Source organism: Ctenopharyngodon idella, chromosome 10 (genome assembly GCF_019924925.1).
Source record: "Ctenopharyngodon idella isolate HZGC_01 chromosome 10, HZGC01, whole genome shotgun sequence".
NCBI classification, from domain to species: domain Eukaryota; kingdom Metazoa; phylum Chordata; class Actinopteri; order Cypriniformes; family Xenocyprididae; genus Ctenopharyngodon; species Ctenopharyngodon idella.
The window spans coordinates 17,262,263-17,278,871 of NC_067229.1; the positions used below are offsets into that span (position 1 = coordinate 17,262,263).

Here is a 16,609-nt window from a genome sequence, read left to right on the forward strand (position 1 = left end):
CAATGTGTCGTCGCCGCCTTGCCAAGCGCCACTGTCCTGATAAGTCTGCATTTTTGCATGCATTTCTCTTCAAAGAATGACTTAAGACAAAAATAAAAATTCTGTCCTTTACTAACCCTTATGTCGTTCCAAAAAATATGAAATGAGAGGAAAATTTGTATTTTGATGTTTTTGGATTGGCTCGCAAAACTTTTGCATTCTCCCAAAAACTTTTGTATTCCCCTGAGAAACACTGGAACCTTTAGGTACTCTCTACAAACAAACTTTTTTTGTACACTTCAGAATGAGTGTACATGTGAGTTCCTGGACCTCAGTTGTGGAGGTGAGTTGTTCGTATATTATTGTTGAACTCAAACTGAATTCTCAGAGCTGTCATCTTGCAGTCGGGCAAATAAATAACTCATTAGCGTACAAGGCAGCAACCCTGGGCTCGAATCAAAGTCAGATGGTCTTGCCTCAGCAAAGCTTTCTATTCCTGAGAGGTCCGCTTGGGGAAATACCTTGACAGATAGATCTTTGTGCAGGTCAGAGGTCAGGGTGTCGGCAATATGCTTCAGTTTAAATAGCAAAAGGAGCTACTTTGCCTAAGGGCTGACTTTTTGTGTGTATTGGTTAGCGAAGGTGCAAAAATGTGTTTGATGTAAACTGATGCTGAAACAAGGCCCTGTCGTGTCATTTCACTTCTCCAAAATCTCTTTGCCTGAAGGGCAGCATGCGATGATTTGAGTACAGCAGTCAGCGGGTGAGTTTGTCTTTCATATGTTTCTGTTTACTGACGTGATCTTAAGTGGGCATAAAAGCAGGTTGCTCGCAGGCCCTCTGGCCCATTTTGCTCTGTGTTTCCAGATGAATGCTTCCCGTTCATAGATGAAATGCTGTGAAAACCACACCAGTCCACATGATTGCCACTGCCCTCTGTATAAACCTTATGCCTTGTATATGTTTGAAAGGAAGAATCTGAATTGTAGAGCTGGGTATTCGTAAAGGTTTAAAATTTGATTCTGATGACAAAATCGTTTTCATTTGATTGATTCATTTATGTATATTTCAGTTATAATATCAATTTTACTTGCATATGAAAGAAATTCTCTTTCTGCGAAAGTAAGTTATACATGTCATTGTGTCAGACTGATTCAAACCAGTAACTCATCTTTTTGAACTATTCATTAAAAGGATCGGTTCATAGGAGTCATTTGTTTTGGGAATTCTGACTACACTGGTCGTTCTGTATGTTTTTGAGTCACTAAAAAGAACCGGTTTACAGGAGTCAGACTATCAGACTATGTTGGTTGGTGTTGTATGTTTGCTTTTGCATACAGCCTGCTAGAACTACAACTTAATTGAAAGATATTTATTTCCATTATTTTGAGGTACATGGCCTTTTTATTGAAAAACATTTACTTTTACTTTTCATTTGTTTGTCAAAATGAATGAAAAGTTTCCTAAGTTTGAGCTGAAAAAATGAAAACGTATGTAAGTGTGTGAAACGTTGTCAAGGTATAATTACAAACAAGCTTTCGCACTATATGACGGCCATGTCAAGCACCGGGAAAGCGGAAGAGCCGGCTCCTGTCTCCTCAGGCTAACCATAAATCATTCTTTTTTTCCAGTTTACAGTGTGTAAAGTTGCTATCACTCAGCTTCACAAGCTCCACCCATGCATCCCATAATCCCAAGAGGTACTCAGATATGTGCACAGATGTCTTTAAAGAGTCAATAAACTGGGGTGAGTGCCGCTTTCCCCATTACTAGAATTCCTGATGACCGTCCCAAGAGATTTAAAAGCTACACTTCAAGAGAAATTTTGCATTTTGCCAAAAGCCAGACAATATCCAGTTGCCTGTGGTTTTAACGCTTGCAGTACATTACTTCACGTTATTACTTTTGTTCTGTACACTGGGATCTGAAATCCACACTGGCACTATAAGAGCTGTAAATCATAAGTTCTTTAATAGACAATCTCTGTAGTACTGTGAGATTCAGTGATATTTTCAACACTACTTTCAGTGTCATAAATAATGCCGTGGTTTTGCTCCAAGATATTTTGTGATATATATATATATAATTACACACACAGTAGCATTAATTTTAGTTTGTTCTTTGGGATTGTAGATCATCACAAGTAGTCACACGAGCATTCAGTATACAGTATAATGGACTGACATGTAGTATTTTGAAGTGTTTGATGATGTATAGTTTGCAGGATCTATCTAGATCTTTAGACCACAAAACATGTGGTCTCTTGGTTTGGGTTCTCAAAACACATTTTGGTCAAGGCATTTTCTCTTTTTCGGCTCAATAAAATGGACAGCCAGGTTCTTGATCTGGGTCTCGAAGTCTAGTCTTGGGGTTTCGTCTTATTCTGGATCTGGGTGTACTCTTGATCTAGGTTTTTGGGTTACATTAGGTCTTGGTATGGGTCTTGAGGTGTCAAGGGTCTATTTGTGGACTGGTTTTAGTTTGGAAGTGGGTCTTGGGGGTCTGGTCTAGTCTGTCGGAGACGTGGCTTAGCGGTTAGCGCATGATCTGATGTTCTTTATGTGTTTATATTCAAAGTTTTAGTGGATTTTAGTCCATGTCTGTTAGCATCGTGGCTAATCTCTATGCTAGAGCACTCCTGCATGTTGAAAATTCATTTTTAGCAGATACTGTATGCCACTGTTCAAATGTTTGGGGTCAGTAAGGTTTTTATTTTTTTATTTTTTTAAAAGAAATTAATACTTCAGAATGGGCACATTAAATTGATCAAATGTAACAGTTAATACATTTTTATTGCTATAAAAGATTTCCGTTTCAAATAAATGCTGTTCTTTTTGCACAATATTACTATTTTACTGCATTTTTGATCAAATAAATGTATCCTTTGTGAGTATAAGATTTCTCTCTCTCTCTTTATCAAAAAAAAAACAAAAAAAAACACAACCTCAAACTTTTGATAGTGTAGCCTATATGCATTTTAAAATTGACAGTTTGTATCTTCTGGGAAAACGGAACAAAATAAGATGAAGATAAAAAGTTTGGGCTCAGATTTTGATGTGTATTGATGACTCATCCTGCACTCATTTGTTTTGTCCAATCACATGCTCTCTAGAAGCAGAATGCCCCTCCCCCTAATACCATCTGCCACAATCTAGGTAGTAACAAATCATGGTTTGATGATGTGACATAACTAAAGCCCCTTTCTTTCTTTTCTTTTTTTTTTATTTATTTTTTTTTATATAAAGTAATGCAAAAAAATTAATACTAGTCTGTGATCAGATGTTTTCCTATTCTGGACAGATCCTAACCTGAGATGTCATGTGACTAATGGTAGGATTCATGCATGCTTCATTGACACAGAGTGTAAATACTGTTATGTAACATTACCTACATTCAGCCTCTGCTATCCTTTAGTCATTTGATCACTTGGCTTTAAAATTAAACAACAGGAAACCTCCCTCTGTACTTGCAGGTGTGCAAATGGTTGTGTGTGACCGTGTGTCTGTGCGACCACGTATGTGTCTTGGCGGCCTGTAGCCCCCAGAGTGTGTAGACTAATGGTGTTAGTGTGAGGCAGATTGAGTAATGTGGAGTCAGGCTTCATGATAAACTGAACCAAATGTATTCGGGTTGGGTCTGGGCTCATGGGCCGGGACTCAGTGCATTCTTCTGCTGTGATGTAGATGTGACATGTTTGCAACAATCAAAGAAAAGCAGAAAAAAATACTTTTTTGCACAGAAAGAGTTTGTTTATGAACACGCTGAAGTTATTTTTGTTTCATTGCTTGATTTAGGGTGGCAGAGCCTGATTTGGCAGTAAGAGGGATCGACTCATGAGGATACGTGTATGTGCGTCTGGTTTCACTTGGAGCTCATTTGGAGGACTATGTCGATGTAAAAGTTAATCACTGTTTCCTTGTAGCAATATACAGTTCTCTTAGGTAGGCCAAGAGTTTTACGTAATGCAACCTTCCTACGTTTTTGTTTTTGCTCTTAGTATAATAATTCTGGCTGATAATTATTTTCATAGTATGACCGATAACCAATAAATGGGGTGATATTTAAATTCTGTTGCTTTTTTAAAATACTAAAAAAGTAATAAGTAAATAAATCTGTCATTTTAAATGCTACAAGTGAATTTAAGCATCACAACAACATCATGTATTGTATTAAAATGATGTATTTGTTTTGAAATTTGCTGAAGTTTATATTTAACATTGTTATAAAAATGATTAGCATTTATAAAGATCAACCTTAAGTGAGATAATACTTAAGAAGATAATCTAAATTAAAAAAATCAGGAAATGATCATTACCAATACAGATAACTTCAAAATCTCTAATATAAGTTGATATTAGACTGATACATTGGTTATATCTATATGCAACCTTACATCCTAGCTTCCATACATGCTGTCTAGATTGTTCTGTGTTTCCAATATTGTATTTAATCCAAGATGTCATCAACACACCTGGAAAAAGACTGCCGCTTTGGGTGTGTGTGGGGATCTGATCCGACTCACTTTCGGCCCGTCCCACTCTCACGCCACTCGCATTCCTCCATTCAACCCTTCAAAGTCTCATTTCCTTCCAGATTTGCTATCTGACACAGAATGCCTGGTCTGATTTGGTGCTGACAGTGATATCGTGACAGATCCAGGGAACAATTCTTTTCAAAAAGAACCACATCTGGTCTGCTATACTGATCTCCATGGGAGATTATGGATTTGATCTGAGGAACAAATAGATCTGCCTCCAAATGAACTCAAAAGAAGACATTTTGAAAAAGGCAAAAAGCGAACAAAAATATCCCGGACGAGCCCCCAGACAACATTTAGTTTTGGACTCCATTGACTCATACAGTTGAAACATTCTTCAAAATATCTTCTTTTGTGTTCCGCAGATGGAACAAAAACATACAGGTTTTGGAATGAGTGTAAGTAAATTATGACAAATCATAATCAAGCTTCCCTTCTAATATTCGATTGTACTACAAAATGACCAATAAAAGCCTCTTATTGCAAATCATCATGCTAACTCTGAAAACCCTGAAATCAGGAAACTTTATGGGGCATTTGTGGGTACAAAATCCATGTGATGTTTTTCATGACAGAGCAGCGGACAGGCCCGGGGCCCTGTGGCTGCATTGAGAGAAGAAAGGGACAGGAAATGTCAGGCCATGAGGCCACACATACGGCATGTGAACCATCGCCACAGGGGGACAGAGACACAGAATTGTGAGAGTGCAGAGGGAAAGTCAGAACTAAGAGGGAGTGAAAGAGGGTGGGAGAGCAGAGGTATGAAGTCATGACAAAGTTTTTAAGCTGAGCTTTGGGCCCCTGTAGCCGGCTAGAGTCTTCAGGGAGGGAAATGGAATATCCATTGTTATCCAGAAACACGTAAAGCAATATTCCCTATCCTGTCTCCCGTCAAGGCGTCAACCCACCTCTCCTCTATCTTTCTTTGTCTCTCAAGAACGTCATATACTTTTAAAGCAGGAGAACTTTAAATGGATTTTAAAAACTAGAGATAAACAGTATATCGGATATATTACAGATATACAGTATCAATGTATTGGTATCAGTCGATTTTGGAAATTCAAATGTTAATGCTCATTTCTTCTATTTTTACATACAGGTGACCTTTTGCATCATCTAACGCTCACTTGAAGTTTATTAACGGTTATTAACGTGAAGACAATGACTGACTAAGTAATATCAGCCAGAATTTTTGTATCTGTACATTAATATCACACACACACACACACGGACTTCTGTGCTTCCTTGTGTGATGGAAAACAAAATGCTGACTTGCTCAGATCCTGTTAACAGATGCATTACTTTGAGCCATTCTCCTAATCTCCATCTTTTGTATCCGGGCTTTTATCCCATTCTAATCGTAATCCTGCTTTTAGCTGTAGTCATAGTGTTAGTCTTTCTTCAAGAAGCCTGAAAGGATTTCTGAAACAAGCATCTGACCACTCCATGTGAGTGTTTGTTACTCAATATTTTATTTCATTATATTGTTACGTATTGGTTTTCAGGGTCAGGACCTCTTTCACAGTTGAGGAAGCACCCCGTACTCAAGATGTACCAGCTGTAGAGAGACAGAGAGATGCGGAGGTTATGAATTGTGCCGGCTGTTGTTTTTTCGTGCATTGTCATTTCCTCTGCAGCTGGAACAGGCGAGAGGGGAGAATAACAGAGTTTTGGAAAACTAAACATTTACCCAGCGTGAGTTTGGGTGTTCCTCTGTGGAGCATCACAGAAAACAAGATCAGGAGAGATGGATAGAATCTGTTGTCATCAAAGCACCATTTCTAAATGTCTAAACTAGAAATTACTATGGTGTTGTGCTCCAAGTTTTCTACTTGAAGGTTGTGGTTGCACAGACTAGTTGATTGGTTCTGCTGCTCTCGACAAACTGTGTCCCAGTGTACATCAAATTCATGTTATTATGCAGAATTCACAGGTTCATTTGTGAAGTCTTGTAGAGAGATAAAAGGACAGTATTTTTCTGTCCTTCTGTCTGTTAATGGTGTGTTACTCACTCCAGGGTGTTTCTAGAGCACTGCAGTCAGACTGATTACTGCTTTAAAGGCCCACTGAAGTGCCTTGAAATGCGCAGCATTATTCAATATGTTGACGTAATTTCCACTAAAACAGGAAGACAGGGTGGGACATATTGTATAGCACCTCCCCTTTTTAAAAAATAACCAATAGCGTTTCTTTTATATCACAGCTCGGCCAGAGCCATTGAGCTTGGTAAAGCCTCAGTTTCCTCCTAATCTCTAACCGTTTCTCCTGCTAATCTCCTCCATATCGCTTTAAAATACAGCCTTCTGTGCAGAATTCAAATGGGTCCGATACGTTTTGTGGTCTGCACTCGCGTATATCTGTGCTATCGTGTCTATGGACCGGAGCAGACTGTGTGCACTGTGGCGGACACTAACATGAAAACAGACTTCATTCGCCCCAATGGAAAACTTATTTACACTGTCTTAATCGTTCCATATCCCCTATATAGCGCACTATGTGCCATTCACTGTGTGAGCAAGCGACCGATTTTAGTCACAGCTTCAGTGTCTATTTATAAATTTAGGGGGCGGGGCACTTTCGATTCTAGAGAGCATTTAATTGGAATCTGATGAGAAACTGAAGTGCAGGGTGATGTCATCAAAATCATTGATCCATTTTGGCAGAAGTGAGAGACTGTACGTTTTGAATGCTTATCTTCTAAATGCAAATTTTGTCATTGTCTTGGAGCACACTGGCTTAAAGATAACAGTAAGGCTAACATATTCATACTAAAAGCCAAAAAACTTACGTGGCCTAGTTTATATAGGGCTTTCTAAATAAAATCTATTATGATAAGTGGCGATTTTGCACATCCCTACTACTTTTTGGACAACTAGTTGACTGTAAAACTGAGTAGTCATGCAAACCCTAGAAGTATCCATTTAAAATTCCAAAGTAATGCGCCCCCAGGCTCATGAAGAGCTCTTGTATGCTGAAGTCATGAAAGAAAGGGAACACCACTTAAACTCAATATTGAGTCTGCTGGACCACCCAGTGTCTGAGAGACCCCCTGTGAAGGAGATCATGCAAACTGTCTTGATACCAGACCTCATTACAGGGGCCATCTGATGGACATTCTGTGAGTAAACAGCCCTGTTTATGAAATAAAAACAACATTAGTGTGGCTTGGTTGGACTTCAGGCCTCAGACAACCGAGTAGTCCTCATCACACTGCAAGACTTTCAGGTTAAAAGTCTAGAAATTATTAATATCTTTGTGGCCTTTTTCGAAGAGTTTCAGACTTTCTTGTCTGTCCTCTATAGAGTGGTGCAGGTATGACCCGCAAGTCTAATTCGCCGCTGGTTCATTGGAGATTTTCCTATACGGTTTTATAATGTTTTTTTTTTTTTTTTTCAATTTATGAGTGAAATAAAGCCTGTGGTAAACATAACTTGACAATACTTTGTTCTACAATGTACACTGCACACACTCACACCCTAAGCTATCTTATCTGGTTACTTATTAAAAACATACATTTTCAAAAATGAGCATAACTGCTTCATAATTCACGCTTTCACAATGGGTGTAATTTTCGTTGAAGTATAAAATGTTAAAGTATAGCCAAGTTATGTTTACCACAGGCTTTATTTGACTCATAAATAGAAAAACACCATTATAAAACTCCATAGGGAAATATTGAAGGAACTATGCGCGAATTAGTCTTCTGGGTTCTGACGTCATACCTGCACCACTTTATTGTTCAGCAAAAAGGTAGTCCATTGGTTGAGCTGCCAGACCATTTAAACTGATTGCAAAGAAGTCTACTTCAGTTTGCTTCAGGAATCTCTGAATGAAAATTCTTAATAGACCTTGACTCAGTGAGATTCAGTGTATAATACAATTTGTCAGGATTTGTATTATGGCCTTTCTTGCTTTTTGGCAGGTGGAGAGCAGTTATGGAAGCCATTAACATTCCGTGGCTACATGTGGACACTTGTTTATTTTTCCATATGTGGGTGGGGCATGGAGAATATTGCACTGTCTGTCATTGGAGACAGAGAGGGGCTCTCTAAAGGGGGCCTGAACCCCTCCACCCTCCCCACTCCCGTCGAACAAAGAGCAAGGACAAACAAGTGCTGGAAGTCGGTGAGGTGGAAGAAGAGAGGCATTAGTACTGGATGGAGGAATGGCAGCAGTGAGGAATAAGAGATGGAGAAAGCAGGGGCAATGAAAACAGAGGATAGCAAGACTATGCAGGGATGTCCCGGGCCAAATATTCATTCTGCACCAAGAGGAACAGGGAGTAAAAAGAGAAGGATTTTTACAAGCAAACATAAAACAATATCTTATCATTAACCACAAATATAATTTTTTTTCATGTCAAATTAAATGGCATCTACTCTGACTAAGGTCTGTGCTATAGATATTGATGTCAGCAGGTTGTTCTTGGGGAAAATTACAGAGTGCGGGCTGTCCTTAGAAGATCTTTCCACTTACCGTCACCAAACCTAATGGACACACAGTAGTGTTTAATATCTCCTTGTGTCTGTTGTAAATCCATTTCAGGGACAAAAAGAAAAAAAAAACATGGAAATATGAGAGTCATCCACCAGTTCTGAGCTCACACAATCCATACACTACACAGGACTGAGAGAGAGATGATGCCTTAAACAGAGAAAGGGAGAGAAAGAGAAATAAAAAAGAAACTGAGATCATAGAGGGTGTTTGAGTGATTTTCTCCCCACTGGTCACTGCTAAGAAGTGAGACAGTCTGGAAGTTTTATTGGTTTACCAGTGACCAGTAAATTCAGACACACGCTGCCTCACCTTTAAAAAAGCTCACACTCCTCCTGTCTCATATTCTGTCTCTTGATCTTAGGGTTTCTTTGTGGCAAAAACATTTATCCGGCTGGATAGGCCTGTACCCTGTGTATACAGTTACATGTTGTGTGTGAGAAGGAAAAAATAGTAGGAAATGAAATAATATTCAAGAATGAGGTCTTGATACCTGTGTGTGGAAGTACTTTGGGGACAAAATTGTACTCAAATTTTAGCTAAATATTAAACCCTTAAAATGTCCTGAAGGTAAATATAATTTATAAATATAGTAAAGATGTATGAATTATATAATCTGCTATTGTATAAAAACAATAGAGGCCTGTTGTATGTCCTTTCTCTATATAAGCTGAGTGTGAATTATGTCCAGTCTAACCTATATTAAAGGGTTAGTTCACCCAAAAATGAAAATTCTGTCATTAGTTACTCACCCTCATGTCGCTCCAAGCCTGTAAAACCTTCGTTCATCTTCGGAACACAAATTAAGATATTTTTGATGAAATCTGAGAGGTATCTGACTCCTCCATAGAATGCAATTTAACCAGAAAGGTACTAAAGACATTGTTAAAATAGTCCATGTGACTACAGTGGTTCAACTTTAAGCCTTATGAAGCGACGAGAATACATTTTGTGCACAAAAACAAAACAAAAATAACAACTTTATTCAACAATATCCTCTCTTCTGTGTCATTCTCCTACACTGTTCACGCTCAGTGCTTCCAGGTTCTACGTCAGAATGCTGGCTCAGTATTGGCCGACACTGTTCATGTGAGCAGAAAAAAAAAAGGAAAAACATTCCCAGAGCACAGGATTATATTTCAGTCTAAGCCTTTGGGACATGTGGGATCGACACCCAACACCTTTTTTTTTTTTTTTTTTTTTTTTTTTTTTGAGCAGATACTTAGGTGATATCTTCATGCTTCAGTTGGCATGATTTGTGATGAGCAACTTTGCAGAAAGGAAACATTTTACAAACCTGTCTGTAAGTTATCAAGGGATTTTACGAGCTGTGACGCAATTCTAAAACTCTTTCCTCATATTTCTTAGGTCACATGTTCACTTGTTTCTTTAAAATTTGCTAAAAATGACTTGCCTATCTTGTGTCACGTGTGTGTGTTTACAGTTAGACGCAATGCAACAATTCCTTGAGTGGTCAGTACCATCCTCCCTGAGCGGTCTACACTCAATCATTACTCCCTCACTCCGTGGGTTGTGGAAGGAAACAGCTGGAAGGAGTGACCTTTAGTCTTATATCAACACACAAAGGGATACTATCCATATGACTTGGTGAGCGCAACCTACTCCAGTGAAAAAGCATTGCCATGCCCCTCGGACCGCCTCAACGACCCTGACTGTGACAGCTGTGTGCTTTGGTGGTCCATTGTCAAGGCTTTTCCTGAGGAACAAAGTTTTCCATACTTGAGGGCAGGGTCTCTGGTAAAATTTACAGTGTCCTGGATGAAGTTTTTAGAAGTAGGCCAGCTTGTCTGCATGCACAGTGTCGACTATACCATAGAGGAGCTTAGAAGACTCCCTATATTAAAAGATCTGGAACAATGTTCCAGGGTGTCCACCTCCAAATGACAAGCCCTGTTTGTAGAAAATGGGATAACTCCAGTTGATTTATATTGGTTATAGTTGTTTTTGGACTTCAATGTTGTTGAACTTGATTGCAATTGTTTACCTCAATGTTCTAGAATTCCTGACTGGAATTCAAAACTGGAAATCTTCTTGTGAGTTTAGAATTTACTGTTGGTTCTGCATCACGTATTACTCATGCTTCTGTCTCTTTGCATGTCGTCCCAGTGGACAGTGCGGACTCTGGCTGGATGCCTGTGACCCTGCAGGATCCCTTTGTCTATCCGGAAGCTTGGCTCCTTATTTTCTATTTTTTGATCTGCCTCATTCCAACTGTGGACACCCATCACCACATTAATGGCCAATTGCAAAAGCAGTAGAAACTGTTCTTGTCGCTGCTCTATTATTTGTGCTGTTCTCGTTCTGAAATTTTGCAGTAAGTCCAGTGACAGTTCCTGTTGTCCCTTGATTGGACAATGCAACTCCCACCATCTTTTCTATCTTTTTGGGAAGGCTGATCTTGAACAGTGGTACTTGCTGAATGGTGTTTCGGCGGGAGGTGGTGCTGCATAAATGGATTTGGCAGGAGAAGTGATGGCTCCTGCTGCTGGGTGAGTGGACGTCTATGGGTCTCTGTCTTGGCCTTTACTGCTGGTTCAGCTTGGAGCTGACCTTTTGCTCACTTCACAGGGGCTCCGGAATTTTCCAAACCCCTGCCGATGGGTGTTTAGCAATGATACACAGTGGGGCATGCACAGTTCTCCCAGAAAAAATGGAGAAATAACCACCTCGGTGGGAACTTGATTCACTTCCTCCAGCTGAACTGTCTTCTATTACAAACCTGCCAGATTGGAAAAGAGCCTTGCAGCTTTCAGTGCTAGTTAAAAGATCATTCATAATACATTATCATCAAAGACAATATTCAACTACAGTTTCCTTTCATCTTAAAGAGATCAATTCAGACCTTGAATATTGAGAACCACCCTTCGGTTTAGTTGACAATCTTCTCAGTTTGCTTTTCCCCACGAATAAATTTGCTTTTCGATTGTGAGTGTCTCCTCTTTCCTATTGCATTGGAATTTATTGCCCTAGCTGAATTTTTTTTTTGTCTAAAATCCAGTCTTCAGCCCAACCCAAGAGAAACTATTTTTAATTAATAAGCCAGAAACGAAGTTGTGCAGGAAACTGCTGTTGCATCTACACTGGTTGTCTGCGTCTAAACTTGCTTGTAGCTTGATGCTACAAAACATGCACAGAAAGGCCTGAGATCAAAGTGTTTAACAAGCCTTTCAGAAGACTCTCTTGCCTTTAGATGAGACCCCTGAATAAAACTTTTTTTTCCTCCTTCAACTGGGAGGGAATTCCTGAGCAGGACAAGACGACTGTGTAGGAGAAAATTCAGTGTGATTCCTTCATTCAGTCAGTGTGCTTTGAAAACACAAAGAGACCCAGAGGAAAGAAAGCTTGTAACTCCCCTCAGCAACCCTTCATCCTACAAATTACTCTTTCATCTAGTGGTTGAAAGGGTTGTAGTTCAAGTTCATGACCTAGCACGTATTTGTTCGCGCCTTTGGGGGACGCTTATGAAAATCTTCACCTCTAGCTTGTTACTTGTAGCAGGTGGCTGATGGTAATGTCTTAATCTGGAAAGTACTTGATGTGAGGTCTCATACGAAGAGTGAAGATGGAAGATCATCCTATGTAATTGCACGTTTGCTCCATTACTTCTTAAAGCTGTTGTACACATGGTTTATGTTATCGTGTGTTTGAGATGTTTTCTATATATGAGTCCCTTGAAGATGGTAAAAAGAACCATATGTGAAATTTGAAGAAAAAGAAGGAGAGGGACTTACCCAGGTTGATTGCTCTCTTAGGGCACGAGGTGGGGCCGCAACATACATCTCCACTGTTTGTGTCTATCTCCCTGGAAACCTCTGATAGTTCGGCTGAGTGGACAGCAGATGTTTTTAAGTGTGTGTGGAGGACTGGTCATACAAAACTTGTGAGAAAGTCTTGTGGCTCATGGGGTAATACATCATTGTCTTACACACACACACACACACACACTCTCTCACACACTCACACACTCACACACACACACACACACACACACACACACACACACACACACACACACACACAGACTTTTTCTTTTTCCTGACTGCGCAATACCCTTCCAGGAAACAGTCGTCCCTTCCTTCATCCATGCAAGTTTTGATTGTTTCAGTTTAATTTTGCTCAATGACACAAATCTGTCACAAGTCCTTGTCAAGGCCAGAAGTTCAGCTTTATCGCATGAATTTCTGAATGCAGTAATCATCTCTCTCTTAATCGACTCCACAATGGACGACTCTGAAATTAAATTTTTCAGATTGCAACAATGGCATCTGCAGATGTGAATGAGTCCCTTGTTCCCTTTGTCTTTCTAATATTCTTTCTTTCTGTTTTTATTTATCCATTCCTGTGCCAGGAATGTTGAAATGGCTCCACAGGGACAGTGAGATGGTTATTACGCTGTGCTAAAGGTCGCCTGTTGACATTCCCTTCGTTTCTGAGTTCACCAAGTAATGTTTTGACCTGACCAGATCAGGTTATGCTGATATCAGATAAGAAAATGTTAGCTGAGACTTGGAGTTAGTAATGGGAAATTAAAAGAAGTTTACTCATTCTGGTTTCATTTCTGATTCCACTTGACAACTCCTGTTCCTTAATGGTTCTGTTACCGATTCTTTTAGTAATATTGATAAAGAATGAATGGAAAATTTTAGGAAAGCAATTATTTCCTTTAGAATCCTGTTATCAAAATGAAAAAAAAAAAAATGTATTTAATAAATTATTAGGCTGGGTATTGACACAAATTTCACGATTCCAATCGATTTCTATTCACATGCTTTCGATTTACGATTTCGATTCAATTTCGATTATTTTGGATGTAGTATATCAGTTACAGTACATGGCAAATTTTCTAGAGGAAAAAAATCTCTCAACTAATGCTGTAAACTACACATGGGAGTCAGTTGGTACTACTTTACTATAATATTGAAGGTTAAAATTAACTTATTTATATATAAACACTTAAATACACTCAATTATGTTTTTTCATAATAAAAGTTTAGAATTACATAATCATATTTCTACTCCAATTCCTTTTTTTTTTTTTTTTTTTTAATAAATATAAACATTTAAATAGTGGCTGTCATAACTGATTTATTCAAACATGCATTAACATTATAATGAATATGTAACGGTGCATAGCTATATTTATCAGAATGCTGCTTTCTAGAGTTCACTTTTCTAGCTGACTAATGAGTTTATGGTCACGGAATATGTTTTTCTGAGGTAAATGTGACGTTACGTGACATTGTTTACAAGCTGCATGTTTTATTGACGTCTTTCCGAGGTTGAAACTGATTGAGCTATTACATGAAACATGATACGGATTTCGGTAAGTTGAACTGTATATTTAACATACCTTCAGATGTTTATTTCGCGCTGTAACTGGTATTAAAGCGGAGGAGAGGATGTTCACTGCCGCTTCTCTTTAACTGCCGCTTCTCTAAACAGCGCCAAAACGGTATTTATTTTTTGAATATCATAATAAGATGGACGTCATTTGAAATCTGAGACTTTGCTTCATATCAAAAGTAACAAAGCACAAAGATTATTGCGATTTATTGGCTGGGAGGCGCTACATGTTCTGTTCATTCATCAACTGAAAACAGACTAGACTAATCGATTCTTGGGATTTAAGAATCGATATCCGTTCGTAAAAATGAGAATCGATTAAAATCGAGAAATCGATATTGTTTACCCAGCCCTATAAATTATAGTAGGGAAAACAGGTTACCAGTTTACATTGTGGCCGCATTAATTTAGTAAACTGTAAAGCTAAGATTTCCTCCTATGAACAGCACCATGTGATATCCACCATCAGGATCTACAGGATCTGTGCCTCTAAAATGACTCTGTCCTGAGGGGTTTGAACTTGTGTGGTCATGAAATAGAGAGTCACAGCAGTGCCATGTGATACATAGCAGTACACAAACATCCTCTTTATCAGTTTATTTATCAGCATCATCACAAAATGAGGTCTATTACACATGGCTGAATGGTTCTTGAATGGTTCTTTTGGGAAAGGATGTTTTCAATGCATTTGAGTTATATGGTGATTATTGGTGTTTGTTTGGTAAGTGCAGTCAGTGGTTCTCAAACTGATGGTCTGTGAAGGATTCCTAGTGGTCTGTAAGTTGATTGGCAAATAAATAAATAAATAAAATAATTTAAATTGACCAATTAATCAACTCTTAATAATTAATTAACTGATTGTTTGGACATTCATTTTATTATAACTTGTTTGTTGTCTAACCTCAGTAATGCGGCTCCAATGTTTAGTCTATCTTTAATTTAAGTGAACAAAGCAAGAGTCCAGCAGAATTATATGGCTCAGGACAAGATTTGTGACCGACCCTCAAATAAGGTTTGGTTGGTTAGGTGAGTTATATAAATTATAGACACATTTTATATACAGTACGCTAACAGAATCACTTGGAGTGTCTGAATGAAGTGTCTAATTTCTTTGCAAGTTTGAATGAGTGCCATCTCTATTATTCTGAATTGACGTCATCTTTGCAGCTTTAGTGATCAAAAGAGCAGCGTGTCTCTTTTTATCATCAGCTATTACAAAATATCTAAGCATGAATGAGCAAGCGAGTTAACAGGTTATTAGTATGAAATTAATGTTGGCACTGCTTTAGGAAAAAGCTTTGATCAGCATTGAGAATAAAAGGACAGAATGGATGGCTAATTAAACACAGATCTGTAGCAAGATGAGAACATACAGTCTTTTATTCAAGGTTTAAAAATAACTTCTTTGCTCAAAGTGGCCATATTCTACACGTAACCATTTTATGTTGTTTTTTTTTTTTTTTTTTTTTTTTTTTTTTTAAATGAGGCATTTTTATACTTTTCAGGTCTGGTGGACTGGGAAGGGGGCTTTACATTTTGAACTTTAAAATATGACAACATTGTACATCAGACTCTTATTTCAAAAGAGCAAGGAAAATCCTGTTTTCCATTATGTGAGCTTTAAAGTCATGCGCCCTGTGATGCTCTGACTCGGATTGAATTAAAACAATCGGAAATCAGCTCAAAACTCAAACAGTTCAAGGTAAAATAATTTCCCCTGAGGAACTCTCTCTAGATAAAACACACAATCATGGAGAGGTCGCGACTGAATGAAAACTACAGTATTTGTCAAGCTGCATCCGCTGTTTTTGGAAAAGTTGGTGCACCTAGCAGGAAACTTCACCTTTTACTCTCTGACCAGGTCAGATTTCGGATAAAATATGAAGGTAGTGTCACTTTTATCCAGCCCACATTTTAACATCTTGGCATAATGTGTAGTTAAGTTGTCATGGTTGTGCATTCAGAAGACTTGTTTACTATTTGCGCATTCCCATGGTAACTATTAAGGGTTATCTGTTTAGAAACCAAAATATGACAACATACAAAGAGCCTGTTTATCTACTGCGTGCATGTTTTCAGGTCTGCTGCTCTGTATGTTACGCTTACTACACTTGAGGAATTCGTTGACAGCTATCAGGTGATGCTGCCCTCCAGGAGCTGCGGCGCTACAGGCGGATCTTGGCACACGCTTGTGCATCAGCCATGAACTTTACTGTCTGGCTGACTGACAAACAT

At 38.6% G+C, this 16,609-nt stretch overlaps 1 protein-coding gene across 6 annotated transcripts in view; it reads left to right on the forward strand.

The window, feature by feature from the left end:
- The window catches only part of add3a (adducin 3 (gamma) a), a 103,301-nt gene that overhangs the window by 45,855 nt on the left and 40,837 nt on the right, over nt 1–16,609 (forward strand). The gene's annotated exons all lie outside the window — the stretch shown is intronic.